Source organism: Phacochoerus africanus, chromosome 4 (genome assembly GCF_016906955.1).
Source record: "Phacochoerus africanus isolate WHEZ1 chromosome 4, ROS_Pafr_v1, whole genome shotgun sequence".
NCBI lineage: Eukaryota > Metazoa > Chordata > Mammalia > Artiodactyla > Suidae > Phacochoerus > Phacochoerus africanus.
Window position 1 is genome coordinate 82016949 of NC_062547.1, and position 17430 is coordinate 82034378.

The following is a 17430-nucleotide window of genomic DNA, read 5'->3' on the forward strand; positions in this document are numbered from 1 at the left end:
AGGGAGCCAGCAATTTGGAGGAATCAGTTGGGGGAGTCAGTGCTCGGGGTTTTGTACTTGGCCTGGAGGAGGAATCTGATTTTCCAGGCAATCAATTACAATAGGAAAAGAAAAGCATATTTGGCAGGCAACCACTGTGTGCTAGGCACCTTCTAGGGAAGACAGTTTGAGCCTGTGGAGTGGGTAGTAAGGATCCTTATTCTGCAAAAATTGACCCTCAGAGAAGTGAAGGAGCCGCGGGGGCTGAAAGGCAAGGACTTTAACTTTGGATGAATCTGGGTTTTAATCCCAAAGCTGTCATTTAATAGCTTTGTGACCTTGGGCACGTGACTGCGGCCTCTCCGAGCCTTGGTATTCGCCTTTGTAAAATAGGGATACTAGTATGTCATTCTTCACTTTGCAGAGGTGAAAATGCAGAGAGTAAAGGCCTATAAAAAACTTAGTGCCGGAGTTCCCGTCATCGTGGCACAGCTGAAACGAATTGACTAGGAACCATGAGGTTGTGGGTTCAATCCCTGGCCTCGCTCAGTGGGCTAAGGATCTGACGTTGCCTGTGAGCTGTGGTGTAGGTCGCAGACACGGCTCAGATCTGGTGTTGCTGTGGCTCTGGTGTAGGCTGGCGGCTACAGCTCCGATTCGACCCCTAGCCTGGGAACCTCCACATGCCTCGGGTGCAGCCCTAAAAAGCAAAAAAAGCAAACAAACAAACAACTACAAAAACCACTTAGTGCCTGGCACATGGCAGATGACAGTATATATAATAATAGTACAGGGTTATTATTTCATAATAACAAAAAATTTATTTTTTACTATTGTCTAAAGCCAGACAGCCAGGAAATAGCATTCATGTATGCTTCAGATATCTACTGAGCGCTTTCCCGGGGCAGACACTGTGCTGTTATAGACACAGCAGACACATCTTGGACAGCATGGTGGGTGGCAGCGGGACATGAAGTAACTTATGGCAGAGCTGCTGATTTAATTGCAGTGTGTTAACAGTTATATAAAGGGGTTAACAGTTATATAGAGAGCCACAGGAATATATAGTGGGGGGACCTGACCTGGTCTGGGGGATACTGAGTTGAGATCTGTATAGAAAGAAAAAAGCTAACTCACTGACAATGCGGAACAAGCAGATTCCGGAGAGAGGGAAGAAACAGATTCTAGACAGAGGGAACAGCCTCTATAAAAACTTGAAAGCAGGAGTTCCCGCTATGGTGCAACAGGATCACCCGTGTCTTGGGAGTGCTGGGATGCAGGTTCGATCCCTGGCCTGGCACAGTGGGTTAAGGATCTGACGTTGCCACAGCTGTGGCTTAGGTTGCGACTGCAGCTCAGATCTTATCCCTGGCCCGAGAACTCCACATGCCACGAGTTGGCCAAAACTGAAACAAACAAACAAAAACTTGGAGGCAGAAAGATGGCGGATTTTAACCAAAAAGCTTTGGGAAACCTCGGGGGGCATGTGAGCGGAAGGAAGGGTGACAGAACTGGAAGGTTCTGGGCCCAGCTGTCCGGTTGGGACAACAGGGGTGGGGGCGTGGCAGCTGGGGTTAGGCCTAGCTGGGCCCTGCAGACTGTGTGTGTCCAGTTATCACTGCGGGTAATAAGATGCTGATGTCCCGGGGTCCCCGGGCAGGCAGTTTCTCATCTTTAGGGGCCGTAATTTCTCAGAACATCCCCCCACCTCTGTAATTGGCCATCTCAAGTGTTCTGGGTACCTGGTGCTGAGAGCCTCAGAGAGCGGTCTCAGCATTAGCCATCAGCCCCTCAGGAGCCCTGCCCCTGTCAGGAGTTCCAAAGGGGCCCAAGAAGTGGGAGTCACCTTGCGCGGTGACTCATTCTTTAAGGAGGGAGGATGAAGCTCTGCAAGACCCAGAGTGGCTGCAGCATATGGGGTGCTGAGCAGTGTAACTGAGGCACAGATGGCAGGAACTGAAATGATCTCTGGCCTTCCCAGGGGCCCTTTCTTCCCACTGACAGAGGCCACCAGCCCAAGGTGCAGCTCCACTGCAGAAAGGCTGACAGCCATTTGGGGCTCCTTCCTCCTTTCACCCAGAAGCCTAACTAGGGGGCAGGGGCCAGGAAACTAACCGAAAGGACAAGGCAGGTCACGCCCCTGGAAGTACAGACGCAGCCCAGCAATGAGCAGCACGTGCCATGGTGGGGCCGGGTGGCAGGGGGGCAGCGAGAGGCTGTGGGCACTGGGAGGAATGAAATTTGATGCTGTGGGTGGTGGCAAGTGACAGCTGCGTGTGTGTGTGTGTGTTTGTGTGTGGGTGTGCAGAAGGCAACATTTTATCAGGCCTGGAAACCCCCATGCATGTTAAAAACACTCAGACTCCTGAGCCAGCAGTAGCACTTCTCAGAATTCATCACATGACCTGGAAATGGTGTAAAAGTGCCTGTGACAGTATGCAAGGCAGTCATCAAAAGGACTATTGCACTCGCTTGTTGTATTTTTTGGATTCCACATACAAGTGATTTCATACAGTGTTTGTCTTTCTCAATCTAGCTTATTTCACTTGGCATAATGCCAAGTCAACCCATGCTGTTGCAAATGGCAAATTTTCATTCTTTTTTGTGGCTGAGTAGTATTCCATTGTATATATGCATCACATCATCTTGATCCATTCCTCTATTGATGGACATTTAGGCTGTTTCCATCTCTTGGCTATTGTGAATAGTGCTTCTATGAACATTGGGGTGTATATATCTTTTCAAATCAGTGGGTTTGTCTGTTTGTTTTGTTTTTTGTTTGTTTTTTCATTTTTGGCGGCCCTGGGGCATACAAAGTTCCCAGGTCAGGGATCAGATCTAAGCTGCAGGGATGGAACCTGAATCCTCACAGATGCAACGTAGGGTTCTTAACCAGCTTAGTCACAAAGGGAACTCCAAGGGAGGTCTTTTCTTTTTCTCTTTTCTTTTTTTTTTTTTTTTTTTCTTTTGAGGGCTGCACCTGGGGCATATGGAAGTTCCCAGGCTAGGGGTCAAATCGGAGCTACAGCTGCCAGCCTACACCACAGCCACAGCAACATCAGATCTAGCCACATCTGTGACCTACACCACAGCTCATGGCAACTGCAGATCCCCGACCCACTGAGCAAGGCCAGGGATCAAACCCGCAACCTCATGGATACTAGTCGGATTTGTTTCCACTGCGCCACGATGGGAACTCTGAAGGGAGACATTTTCTTATGATGAGTGTCATGACTTGGGCATCACAGTGAGGGAAGGTGACCTGAACCAGAAGCCAAGACACTGACCCCTTCCATTTGCTGAGCAGCTACAGATAACTTAATATCTCTGTGAGGCAGAAATTATTATTTCCATTCGACAGATGGTGAAACTCAAGTCAGAGAGGTTAAGTCACTTGTCCAAGGACACACAGCTGGTAAAGAGGCAGGCAGGGCTTTGAACCAGGCCTGACTCCATAGTCTCTGAGTGTCCACAGCCAACCACTCCAGCCCAAAACATGCACCGAGTCCAGCTCATTCACTGACTATTTTTTTTTTCTTATCAGTGAGAGACACCACACCATTTTCCTGGCCTCTGCTAATGGTTGATGTGGGAACGTGAAGCCACATCTGGTGACAACAAATTCCCTTGGTGATATATTGCTTGTCTAAGAAAGTCTTTATTTCTCCTTCATTTTTTTTTTTAATTTGGGTGAAAGGCGCATGGCATAAAATCCAAATGGACAATTCAATAGCCTTCAGCACAGTCACAGAATTGTGCAGCCACCATCTCTGTCTGGTTTGAAAACATTTTCACTACCCCAAAAGGAAATTCCACACCCATTAAGCAATCACTTCTTCTCCTTGGTCCTTGGCAACCATCAACTTGCTTTCTGGCTTCATAGATTTGCCTTTTCTGGACATTGTGTATAAATGAAGGCTGAGGGAAGGTCCCGGAGTCTCTTTTCTAGCCTCTGCCTCCCTGTCATCCACCAGGGGCTCAGGCTACCTATTTAGGCATCATCCTAGATGTCCGCTTTCCTTCATCCCCGACATCCAACCCATCAGCAAACCCAGTGGATCCTGCCTCTAAAATACTTACCTCATGACACGGCTACTTTCCTTGGTTGCTGCCATCTTGGTCCTAGTCCAAGCTGACGCCATCTCTTGCCTAGACTTTTGTGATTGCTCCCGACCCACCTCACTGCACTCCCTTTAACCTCCAGCACCAACCTCCTGTTTCTGTCACACCCACACTCTCCTGTTACACCCTCCCCTCGGCTCCCAAGGCCCCATGGGGTCTGCGCCCCACCCCTCTGACCTCTTACTTTACCCTCAGACCTCAGTGGGTACCTGGCCACACTGGCCCTGCTCCAGTGTCTTGAACGTGCCACACCCTCCTCCTTGGGTCTGTGATCTGCTGCTGATGTGGACGTTGGCATCTTGGAGTTAATCTCCGCTGTGTGAAGGGAGCCCTCCTTGAAGCCGAAGCAGCTCTCTTAGCTCTCCATCCTCTCCCCTCATGTGGCTTTCTGCAGAGCACATTTTTTTTTTCCTTGGCATTTGTCTTGCTTCCCTATCTGTCCATTATATCTCCCTCCCCATGGGAATATAAGCACCGTGGGGACCAGGATCTATTCGGCCTTGCTCCCTGACAGGCACTTTGTAAGGGTTCAATTAAACTTAATTGGCTTTAGCAGATGCATACTGAAACAACCATCCTAACCATATAATATCCCATTTCAGGGTGCTTTGAAAGTGCGGGCAATGCTCTAAGTATTTTACACGCTTTATCCCATTTAATTCCTCTGTTGCAACCCTCTTATATGGACATCATTATTCATCTCCATTGTACCAATGAGAAAGTTGAGGTTTACGGTGTTTGTGACTCGGCCAAAGCCCACAGCCAAGTCAGGTTGGCAAGTGTGGGAAAGGCCCAGGGAGGAACTTTTCAGGGTAGGACTGGGTCAAATGAAAATTCTACCTTGGTTCTTTTGGGAAAGGTGAGACCCTGGCTTGCCAATGTTTGCAGAGTGGGGTTGGGGGAGCTCAAATCTCAGCAAACCCAGAGCCAAACCTGCTCAGAGGGCAGGGGGAGGGTGGAAAGGGCACGGGGCTGGGGATGCGGACCTTGAATTTGCGTCCCTGGTGTGATTCTTTCCTCAGCAGAAAACTGGGGAGATGGGCTAAGAATGTTTCAAAGGTTTCTTCTGGCAACTTTGTGTGTGTGTGTGTGTGTGTGTGTGTGTGTGTGTGTGTGTGTGTGTGTCTGGAGAGGGTGAGAGAGAATCATGAGCCCCCAAAATAATAAACTAGGAGGGCTCTGGGTAGAAACAAAGCTCAGTGGTCCTCTGATGTTCACAAACCCCTTTCCACAGCTTCCCAGAGAGGCAGTCATCCCTGACTGCCTTGCATACTTGCAACAATGGGGGGCTTCCTACCTTCCAAATTATTTGCCCATCGGTCACGAGCATTTAAAACCTTTATAGGTCCCTTCACTCTCCTTCTTTTGGAGGCCTACCCCTCTAGATAATAAATGCATTGTAATATATGCACACTCCATAGAAAACAGAATTTGTATTTAGCTGTTTGGTATAATGAGCTGCCACTGACTAGCTGTCATAGACTGCCAATTAAACAATTATTACTTGCAATTTTGGGGTGGGGGGATGTTGGGTATTTTAGATCTGGCATTTGTGTCTCCGTGCATGTGTGTGTGAGTTTGCAGACATTTTTCGTAGGCTCCTGAAAAGTTCTGAAGCGCCAGAGAACAAATCTAAGACCTTTTTCCAAGCAGCCCCAGAGAACTGAGTTTCTGCCTCTCCGTGATACAGAAGATCTCAGGCCTTCCACCTGGACACCTTACCATCATCATCCCCATCCCAGGCATCATCATAGCTACTACCGCCCTCACCATAATCACTGCCATTATCATCATCATCATCATCATCATCATCATCATTATCATCGGCGCCATTGCCATCATCACCACCATCAGCATCGGTCGCGGCGGCTACCACACCAGTCGGGCACCAGAACCTCCTGGCCAACACTGCATCTTCCTTCCCTTCTCTTCTTCTTTCCCCTAGCCTCACTCCAGAAAGGTGTTGTTGCCCTTCCAGCAGGGTACAGCTTGCTTGTACAAGGCAAAAGTCCTGCAGCCAGCTGGGTCACCTTAAAGATATCAACGGCAAACAGCTAAGGCTTGCCAGGAACATTCACACACACTGGTTATCTTATGTAATCCTCTCTGCCCTACCCCACTTTCCACAGCCCCTCTACATACCCATGACCTCATCTTGAGTCCTGCAGGAGAATCAGTGGAGCCTTCAAGGTGGTCATGGTTATTCCACTTTGCAAAGGCGGCGCAGAGAAGTCAAATGCCTGGCACTTTATCCTGGTTTTGCAAAGGCACACAGAGAAGCTGGACGAAAGTGGGAAAAACCCTCTCAGTTTCCAGTCCCCAACAGTGTACCCTGTCTTAAGCCTCCCGTGCTTCCCAAACCTCACACACTCATGTGCCACCTCCATGACTTTTGCCAAACCCACAAAATACCCAATTCTATTTTGTACTTAATATTTTTCTTTATTTTTATTTTTTTTTTGTCTTTTGGTTGTTGTTGTTGCTATTTCTTGGGCCGCTCCCGTGGCATATGGAGGTTCCCAGGCTAGGGGTCAAATCGGAGCTGTAGCCACCAGCCTATGCCAGAGCCACAGCAACGCAGGATCCGAGCCACGTCTGCAACCTACACCACAGCTCACGGCAACGCCGGATCATTAACCCACCGAGCAAGGGCAGGGACCGAACCCGCAACCTCATGGTTCCTAGTCGGATTCGTTAACCACTGCGCCGCGACGGGAACTCCTTAATATTTTTCTTTAAAGTGATGGCACTGCAAAAGGAATTGTTTCATCATCACAGTAACCACCTGGATTACTTTCCCTCAAAGGTTACCCTGAAAATAAAGGCAGTGGAAACACAACCGGGGAGTTCCCTGGTAGCCCAGTGGTTAAGGATTCAGTGATGTCACTGCTGTGGCTTGGGGTTCAATCTCTGGCCGGGGAACTTCTGTATGCCACAGGCATGGCCAAAAAAAATTCTTTTTAATTAAAAAAATATATGGTACAATCCCTGTGGAAAACAGTATGGAGGTTCCTCAGAAGGCTGAATATGGAATTTCCATATGATCCAGCAATCCCACTACTGAGCATATATCTGGACAAAACTACAATTCAAAAAGATACATGCACCCCTATGTTCATAGCAGCCCTATTCACAATAGCCAAGACATGGAAACAACCTAAATGTCTGTTGACAGATGAATGAATTATGAAGATGTGGCACATATACACAATAGAATACTACTCAGCCATAAAAGAGAATGAAATAATGTCATCTGCAGCAACATGGATGCAACTAGAGATTCTCATGCTAAGTGAAGTAAATCAGAAAGAGAAAGACAAATACCAGATGATATCTCTTATATGAGGGATCTAATATATGGCAGAGATGAACCCATCTACAAAACAGAAACAGACTCATAGACATGGAGAACAGACTTGTGGTTGCCAAGGAGAAGCGGGGAGAGAATGGCATGGACTGGGAGTTTGGGGTTAATAGATGCAAACTCTTATATTTAGAATACATAGGCAAAGAGGTCCTACTGTATAGCCAGGGAACTATATCCAATCTCTTGGGATAGACCATGATGGAATATGAAAAAAAGAATATGTATGTATATATATATGTATATATATATATAGAGAGAGAGAGAGATACACACACACACACACACATATGACTGCATCACTTTGCTGTACAGCAGAAACTGGGACGACACTGGAAACCAACTATACTTAAAACACATACACACACAACAAATGTTCTTAAACTCCAAGCAGCTACTGCTGCCTAACCCTCTCCTAGTTAAAAAGGCTGTGCTGTAAAGGTGTTAGAGATCCTTTCTTTGACCTAAAGAGGAAAGTCTGAAGGAGAACCAAAACCAAATCCATTCACTATATGACAGCATGGTTGTTTGATCTTTGAACCACCCAAGTCCGCCTCAGGACCCCTAGGGCTGCCTGCCCCACACTAAGTCAACACCACGTAGCAGAAAGGAGCCAGGACCCTGTCGAAGGCTCCATTTTCCCACCTGTAAATGGGAATAAAATCGCAACGTGCAGTGCTGGGAAGATGAAACGTGTCAATAGTCCTCATATTATCTGACTGTTGTGAGGGGTTAACTGGGCAAATGTCACTCACAAAGGGCTCCGTGGATGTGAGTGCTCTATGGGATGCACCATGCTGGACCCAGAAGCATCCTTCCTCCAACTGCCCACTGGCCTCCTTGTCCCTTCTCTTCCCAAGACGCCATCCTCGTCTCCTCCTGTGGCTACGCTCTCCCAGCCCCCAGCCCTGGGGGACCAACTCATACCTCTCGGCTTCTGGTCTAGATGCCAGGCTTTCTAAACATGCTCACCCAACTCAAGTCCAAATACATGCAAAACTGTAGGTTTCATTCTGCCCCTGTGCCACAGCCACAGTAACACCAGATCCAAGCCGCGTCTGCAACCTACACCACAGCTCACGGCAATGCCGGATCCTTAACCCACTGAGTAAGGCCAGAGGTTGAACCTGCAACCTCATGGTTACTAATCAGTGGTTTTCTTTGGATGGCGATAACTATAATTTGTTACTGTCTTCTCCCACATGTCCTTCTTCAAAGTTTTCAACCTTGAGAATTAATTCTACAGGGACTGAAAAATAAAGATGCAGAAGTGTGTGTAATACGTTCTCAATATGTCAAAGGCTAAGAATATGTATTTGTTTGTATATGAAGAGTATAGGTTGTGCATAAAGAAAATCTGAAAGGATCCATCACAGCAAAATAACAAAACTGACCTCCTCTTCTGAGTAGGGGACAAGGCAGAAGGGGCCAGGGTGGAGGGGGCCACTTCTTCTGCAACTTTGCATATTGTACTTCTGAACTACCTCAGTGGTTTATCCAATCAAAAAGTGAAAAGGGGAGTTCCCATTGTGGCTCAGAGGGTTAAGAACCCAACTAGTATCCACAAGGATGCAGGTTTGATCCCTGGCCCCACTCAGTGGGTTAAGGATCTGGCATTGCTCTGGCTGTGGTGTAGGTCGGCAGCTACAGATCAGATGTGACTCCTAGCCTGGGAACCTCCATGTGTTTTGGGTTTGGTGCCCCCCACCCAAAAAAAAGTGAAAAAAAAACTGTAACTATATAATAAACCTTTAGAAAAAGGGAGTATTTCCCCAAATGGGGACACTGGTTAAAGGTAACTACTTAAGGAGTTCCTGTCATGGCGCAGAGGAAACGAATCCAACTAGGAACCATGAGGTTGTGGGTTCAATCCCTGCCCTTGCTCAGTGGGTTAAGGATCCAGCGTTGCCGTGGCTGTGGTGTAGGTCACAGACACGACTTGGATCTGGCATTGCTGTGGCTGTGGCGTAGGCCGGCAGCAACAGCTCTTATTGGACCCCTAGCCTGGGAACCTCCATATGCCTCGGGTATGGCCTTAAAACAGACAAAAAGACAAAAAAAAAAAAATCCTCGCGTGGCTCCTGCAGCCTACAGGACAAAGTCCAAACTCCTTAGCCTGGCATCACAGGCTTTTTATGCTCAGAGCCCTGGGGAATTGGAAACCCTATCGCCTCTTTCCACTGCTCCTGGCACCTCGGGTAAAACCTAGTTATTCTGAATGCCCTGAGCACACCTGGAGGCATTGCAGCTCTGTGTCTCTGCATACCCATTTCTCCACCTAGAATACCCAGCCATGCTTTCTACCCGCTGCTCTCCTGCTCACCTCACACCCAGCTCTGTGGATCCTGCCTGATTTCCCCCAGGGCAGTGGGTTCTCCAGTCTCTGAGGTTTGAGCACAGCTTCAGGGCTGCATCTGTCCTGCCACTTGTTACCTGTCTGCCTGTCCCACTACATCTGAATTCTTTGGCAGGTGTCATATTTATCCATCTCTATGCCTAGTCCTGGGCAGTGTGTCGAAGACACAGAGAGATGGATAAACCAGTCATGCCGCTGCCTGCCCTGACCCATGACCAACTTGGCTCCAGCCACTTTTCTCTCACGGGCCGTGGCACCAAGCTGGCACCCTCCTGTGTTTGTTGAGTGGCCGAATGAGAGACCCAATGGCTCCCCTACTCAGAGAAGGTTTGAAGGTTAGAATCTTATTCTCACAGGAAAAGTGAGTGATTCCAGAGCTGAAAGTGGCCAAGGTGTCCAGTCCTTGTTGGAACTGTTGACAATTCTTCCTGCTGTTCCTAGAGGCTGGGCACTGGGTCAAGGCTGCCACCTGCTCCTGGAGACTGTCCCCACGGGGCTGGCAGTAATCAGCCACGCTGCCGCCTGCTCCAATCCATGACCAACTTGGCTCCAGCCACCTTTCTCTCACTGCCACGGCGCCAGGCCGGCGCCCTCCTGGCAGCGCTGTCACAGGGAAGCCAGCATCAAAGAAGGGTGGAGTTGGAAAGGCCCTGTACGGTCAGCCAGGATGCCCCTGTCTGCCTTTCAGATGGGGCAGCCACTTGCCCAGGGTCACAGAGGAGGGTCAGTTCCTCTGGATCTTAGCAGATAGTAAAAAGAATGATCAGAAGAAACCTGGAGATGTGCTCGGGAAGGGAGGGCAGGGAAGGCCCTGGAGATCAAGAGAACAGCAAAGCCCTTTCTGAGGCTATGCAAAAGATGATCCGGGCAGAGGAAACGACTCTGCAAAGGACTTGCACAGGGACCAGCTTGCAGAGTGAGGGGAGATGCAATAGAAGGCAGGGGCAAAGGCCAGTCGTGTAGGGCTTGCACGCCTCTGTGGGGTCTGCATTTCAATCTAAGTAAGGGAAGGACACAACCAAGCTTTAAAAGCTGCCTCTGATCTGGATAGACAGTGCTGCAAACGAGATATACAAATGGTTGATAAGCACCTGAAAAGATGTTCAGGTTCATTAGCCATCCGCAGAATGCAAATCAAAACCACGATGATCTCACTTCACACCTGCTAGGATGGCTAGAATCCTGAAGTCACATTGTAAGCATTGGTAAGGATGTGGAGAAACCAGAATCCTTAGACACTGCTGATGAGAAGGTAGCATGGTGCGGCTGCTCTGGAAAACACTCTGGGACTAAACCCTCAAATCCTCAAAGGAATAAACACAGAGTTATCATACAACCTAATAATTCTACTCTTAGGTATATATCCCAAAAAAATGAAAATGTATGTCCTGTATACAGATATTCCATGCAACATTATTCATAGTAGCCAAACCCAAATACCCATCACATGATGAATGGAGACACGAAATGTGGTCTCTCCATACAATGGAGCATCATTTTGGCCATAAAAAGGAACGAAGTACTGACACACACACTACGACATGGATGAACCTTGAGGACATACCGTGAAGTGAAAGAAGCCAGACACAAAAGGTCATTCACTATAGGATTCCCTTTGTATGAAATGTCCAGAAGAGGCACATCTACTGAGACAGAAAGTAGATGGTAGGGGACTTGGTGGGAAGGGGGGCAGGCTTGGATAGGGAGTGACCGCCAGTGTGATGAAAATGTTCTGGGATTAGATAGCAGTGATGATTGCATAACTCTGTGAATATACCAAAAGCAATTGACTCGGAAGCTTTAAACGAGTGAATTTTATGGCATGAATCATATCTCTATAAAGCTTTTATGTTTAAAAAAGAGAGAGAGAGAAAGAGAGAGACTATTCTGGTTGGTGGTGGGGGCAGAATGGCAGCCAAGAGGCCGGATGGCCAGCAGTGCAATCACAGGCTCAAAGAATGCACTGAGTAAGCATGCGTGGCAGCTTTGCACGGGCTCATCCCTGCTCAGGAATGTCCTTCTCCTCTGGCCCAGGGTTCCTCAACGCAGCACCACTGCTGTTTTGGACAGGTTAATTCTTCTTCGTGGGGGCTGTCCTGTGCATTGCAGGATGTCTCCCAGCATCCCTGCCCTCTACCCACTAGATGTCAGCACACCCCTCACCCCAGTCGTGACCATCAAAGATATCTCCAGACATCGACACATGTCCCCTGGGCCACCACACTGTGCCCAGTTTCCAAGCACTGTTCTAACCTCTCTTGCTCACCTGGTAGATCCCTGCTTACCCTTCCAGAACCATTTCAGATAGCATCTCTTCTGGGGAACCTTCACCCTGGGTCCTCTGAGGTCCCAGAGTTTCCTAAACAACTCCCCCCCGCCCCCCCCATCAAAGCCCTGAGGACACTGTTTACACAATATCCTCCCTACACCTGGGTAGAAAGGGCACCTTAGGTATCTTTGGGTCCCCGGCAGCCAGCACAAAGCCTGGCACTTGGGAGATCATGGCTGAGCCATTTCTTTACGTGTAAAACCAGAGATGCGTGGCTTTCCCCGGGGGTTTCGGTGATAGAGGTTAAAATGTCAGCCAGTGGAACCTGCTAATCTTTCCTGACTCTGGCTAGGAGCGTGGGCTCTGAATTTAGATGGCCTGGGCTTAACTCCTGTGTGATGCTGAACAAGTGGCTGAAAGTATCTGACACTAAGTCTCTTCTCTGTCAGATGGGGTATGGATAGTACCTGCCCTATAGGACTATCACAAGTGTGAGGGCATAACAAATGTCTGATATTAGTGATATTAACCATTTAATATTCCTTCTTCCTTCTCAGGTGACTGCCAGGCCTCAACACAGAGGTGTCCCTATTACTGACAAGCATCCATATGCCAGCCCTGTCCTGGGCGCTGGCCAAGAGGAGGTGGAAGTGGGTGGGGTCTATTATTATTAGTAGACAGACAGTTCTATGTCCACTAATGATAGTATATGCTCTTTGCATAAAAATCTAGAAAGTTCAGAAGTGATACAGAGGGAATAAATCTCCCACTTAACATTCTTGGACTTATTTCCTTCCAGTCTTTTTTCTAAGCACTTGCCACCAATTTGTGACCATGCCATAGATCTGCACATGCAGAAGCATGTCTCCATCCATTAAACATTTTCAGCAGCCATGTGGCTGTCCCACAATTTACTTAATTGATCCCCTGTTGTCAGCAATTTAGGCGCTCTCTGATTATTGATGAATATCTTTCCATTTGTAAGAGCCTTGGTTCATAATCTTATTATTTCTTTTTTCTTTTTTTGCTGAAAAGCATATCAATTTTTAAAATTATAGTTGATTTACAATGTTGTGTCAATTTCTGCTGTACAGCAAAGTGACCCAGTCGTTCATCTATATATACACATATATATTCTTTTTCTCGTATTATCTTCCATCACAGTCTGTCCCAAGAGATTTGACAGAATATCTTTCCATCTGAAAGAGCCTGGGTTCATATTCTCATCATTTCGTTTGGATGTCCTCCTCTTCTTTTAAAATATTTTTGAAAAAGGAACCTCTCCAGCCTGCCGGGATGCTCATTTTCACAGAGCTGGGACACCGGTTTTCCCATCAATAGACATTTCCTCCCCAAGCAGAGCTAAATCCTTGGGATTGGGACCTAAACCCTGCTTCCCCCTCTCTGGGGCATTAGTGGAGATGGACCACACTGGCCTTGTTTTCTCCTTAGACACATCAGCTGAGAGGGTCAGTTCTGCAGGTCATCAGGGGAGGACGCAGAAGAAAAATTGCCCTTGAAGCCCAGAGAAGCAGCCTAGGCCCAGGTTAACGGTGGTGAGGTGAACTGGACCAAGGTGGTAGAGGAAGGAACAGAAGTTGGGGGCCTGGAGTGAGTCAGCCTGATGTCTGCTTCCTATATGCTGTTGCATAGTGACCTTCTGTCCTTCTGGACCCCGAGAGAAATCACTTGGCCACAGCACCCCTGCCACCCCACTGGAGCCTTCGGACTCACTTTCTCCAGTGATTATGCAGCGGCTCTTCCTGTTACATGTTTAACAAGAAACCAGCCAACAAGAAACCAACTAACCAGGTGCCAGTCCCTGTGCTAGACACCATTCACAGTCATCGTTGGGCGGTGGGTTGGTACTGTCAGAAGCACTCTGGGGTCAAGGAGAACTGGGGCCAATCCCAGTGCAGGCACTTCCCACCAGTGTGTCTCTGCGGAAATCACGGACCCCTTGGTTTTCTTATTTGTACATTGGGATTTGGTGGCATTGGCTTCCCGCCATTATGGTGATGACTACAGCCAATACCATATACATAAGGCATCAAGTCCCAGGCCTGCACACGGCAGGTGCAAGAGAAATGTCCTCATTCTATTCAATTCTCTTCACATTTCAGGGTCAGAGATACCAGTCGAGGTAGTCTATAAATTGCCTTTTATCACCTCCAGTAACAGGAATCTCAAGAATAGGGAAGAATTCATAAATTTCTATAATAAATAAGGAAACTGAGGCTCACAGAGATTCAGCCAAGAGTCTTCACTGGATATAAGCTGTCATTTCACAGATTTCATGTCTGAAAGAACCCTCAGGATTCTGGGCCGGGGAATGGGGCTCCTGGGCCCTGCTTCATGCCCAGCTGGTCCACTGACCATCTCTGGCAAAGGGGACCAGAGAGGACCTGGCACATACCAATGAGTTCCCAGGAGGCAACCAGCGCCAGGACTCTGCCAGGGAGTTAGGGTATGACAGCTGCCCCTGGAGACTACCACGACCACAAATACTTTCCTGCCCGACCTCCTAATCCTCACAACCACCTCGAAGGCAGCCTAAGCACGCCCCTTTTTTATAGGAGAGGAAACTGAGGCTCCCATGCTCAAGGTCAATGGCTCTACTTAAGCGGCTGAACTGGGTTTCCAAGCCGAGGCCACATGCCCGGCTGATCCTGGAAGCTAGCCCTCCAGATGCTCCCGCCCGGCGGTGCGCTGCCAGATCCTCGCTCCCAGGCATGGGGCGGCAGCCCGGGAGGACCAAGCCTCCCTGAAGAGCTAGAGGCCCCCTCCCCGACTCCAGCTCTACAGCCTTTCCTTATGCAGAAAGCTGTTCCTCCCTGAGAAAACGCCAGCGCCCAGACTCGGGGACAAAACAGTGGCTGTTTCTCAGCGAAAGTGGATTTTCCAAATCCACCCCCAAGGGGGCGGAGGGGACACACACCCGCTCTCACGCCAGGGGCACCGCAGCGGACGGATGAGCGCTGCATCCCTTGCTCGCAAGGGCCCCCCAGGGCGTCGCCCCCGCGGGTCCCAGAGGTTAACTTGGTGGGAGAGACTTGCCCAAGGTCAAGCACCGCCCTCGCGCGGCGGGGCGAGGGCTTGAACCCAGGGTCAGGGGCACGACGGCCGTGGGAAACAGAGCGCAGCCGCCAGGGGCGGCCTGGCCAGCTCTAGTCCGGGGATCCCACCCGGAGCCGAGACGCCGCAGGGAGGTGGCCGCTGCGTTACCTGGAGCTGCTGCCGCTGAGGTGGCTCCGCTCGGTTCGCTGAGGTCCTGCGCGCGCGCCGGCTCCGCTCTGGGCAGGGATGGAGCGGGCGGCGCGCTCCGCCCGCGCCCTGCGCCTCGCGCCCACTTCCTCGTCTCCGCCCCCAACTCGCTCCTCCTGGCTCCGGGCCGCTGCTTCTCTTCCTTCCCTCTCCAAGGCTCTTTCGCTCCCTCGCTCCCTCCTCTCTTTCCCCCACTCCGCGCGCGACGCGCACACACTCACATTCTTGGCCTTGGCTTTTCTCCCTCTCCACACTCTCTCCCACACTCTCCCACACTTTCTCTTTTTCTTTCTGCCGGACCTTCTTTCCTCCTCTCTCTGGCTCTGACATGTCCCCCTGCGTCTTTCTTTCTGTCACAACTGCCCCCTCTTTCTCTCACTTTTTCCCTCTCCCTGCCTGTCGCCCACACCCTCCTCTCCCGCCCCCCAACACCATTGCCTGGCTTGGGATCCAGCGTCCAGCTGTTAGCTACTAGCTGAGTGCGAGGGGACTTCCAGAAAAGCCCAGCGGCAGGAGTTCCCATGGTGGCGCAGCGCTAACAAACCTAACTAGTATCCATGAGGGCGCCGGTTCGATCCCTGACCTTGCTCAGTGGGTTAAGGATCCCGCATTGCAGCGGCCATGGTGTAGGCCAGCAGCTACAGCTCCGATTTGACCCCTAGCCTGGGAACCTCCATATGCCCTGGGTGCGACCCTAAAAAGGACAAAAAAAGAAAAGCCCAGGGTGGATTTGTTCTAGTGGAAGGAAGGAATGAACTGAGAGAGAAGAGGCAGGTAAGAGAGTCTGGGGAAAGGGGGCTTTGGAGGGTAAGGAAAGCGAAGCCCACTTCCAGATGAGAAAATGGAGGCTCAGATGGGAGACACTCTCTCTTAAATATCAGATGTCAAGGCTGCTGTGCTAATAGCCCTGCCAACCTCAGCTGCAGGGGGCACCCTGGGAGGGCGGGATGGCCAGGGCATTGTGCTGAGTCTGGGTGGCTAACCCTGGGTAAGAGAGGCAGGTGGTCAGATGGGCTGTCCCTGGGTACCTGGGGAACCTGATACATGGGGGACGGGGTTCTGGGGGTTCCTACAGAAACTTGGGAAAAGAGAGGGAAAGGGAGCTGGTTCCCCTGGGTCTGTTTTAGGCACGTGCTATTGATGACTGACACATCACCCTAAGGCAATCTGTCACTCTGGGTTCACCCTGTGCTCCATATGTACTGAGATGCAGAGACTAAAGTCACAGTTCTCTAGAGCTCCAAGGTCACAGCTTTTGGGGGGAGGCCATGCAACAAGGTCACCAGCATCTTGGGAGGACAACAAGAGCCTCCAGACTTGTCCTGGGGACTCCAGTCTTGTTCACCAGCCATTCACAAAACAACATGGGTCATCTCTAAAAAGTGTGAATCAGATCACACCTCTCTACTCCCCTGCTGAAAACCCTTCCATCACTTCCTGTTGTAGTTAGAATAAAATCCAAGAGCCTTATCATCATCAACATGATCTGGCCACAGCCCACCTCTCTGATCTCATGTCTCACCACTCTCCACCTTCCTCCGTGTGCCTCAGCCTCAGCAGTTTCCTCCTTATGCTGGGAACAGACCAAGCTGGACCACACCACAGGCCATTTACACTGGCTCTTCCCTTTGCCCAGAATACTCTTCCCCCTCATCTTCCCTTGTCTGCTCAGATGTCAGAGAGGCCACGAGGCCTGATCATTCCACCTAAAGCAGTCACCTCCTTGCCACAGTGTTTTTCCTCTCACCCCTACCTTTTGTTTTACTATAGTGAAGACACCTATCATTATCCAGTTATTTTGTTTATACTTTTTTTTTTTTTAAGGGCCGTGTGTGAGATATGGAGGTTCCTAGGTTAGGGGTTGAATCAGAGCTGTTGCCTCCAGCCTATGACAGAGCCACAGCAATGCCAGATCTGAGCCGCATCTGCAACCGACCCCTCAGCTCACAGCTCACCTTAACCCACTGAGGGAGGCCAGGGATCAAACCTGCAACCTCACGGTTCCTAGTCAGATTTGTTTCTGCTGCGCCACGACGGGAACTCCTATACATTTGTTTACATGCTTATTATCTGCTT

At 49.6% G+C, this 17430-nt stretch overlaps 1 protein-coding gene across 3 annotated transcripts in view; it reads right to left on the minus strand.

The window, feature by feature from the left end:
* HRH2 (histamine receptor H2) overlaps window positions 1–15468 on the minus strand; it is a 47822-nt gene extending 32354 nt beyond the window's left edge. For 2 of the 3 annotated variants that reach the window (XR_007134501.1, XM_047778073.1), the window contains exon 1: window positions 15316–15468. The gene's annotated coding sequence lies outside the window, so the exon portion shown is untranslated. Of the gene's footprint in view, window positions 1–6243; window positions 6382–15315 lie in introns of all 3 variants that reach the window. The other variant, XM_047778074.1, reaches the window with a different exon arrangement.
* Window positions 15469–17430: the final 1962 nt, after the last annotated feature.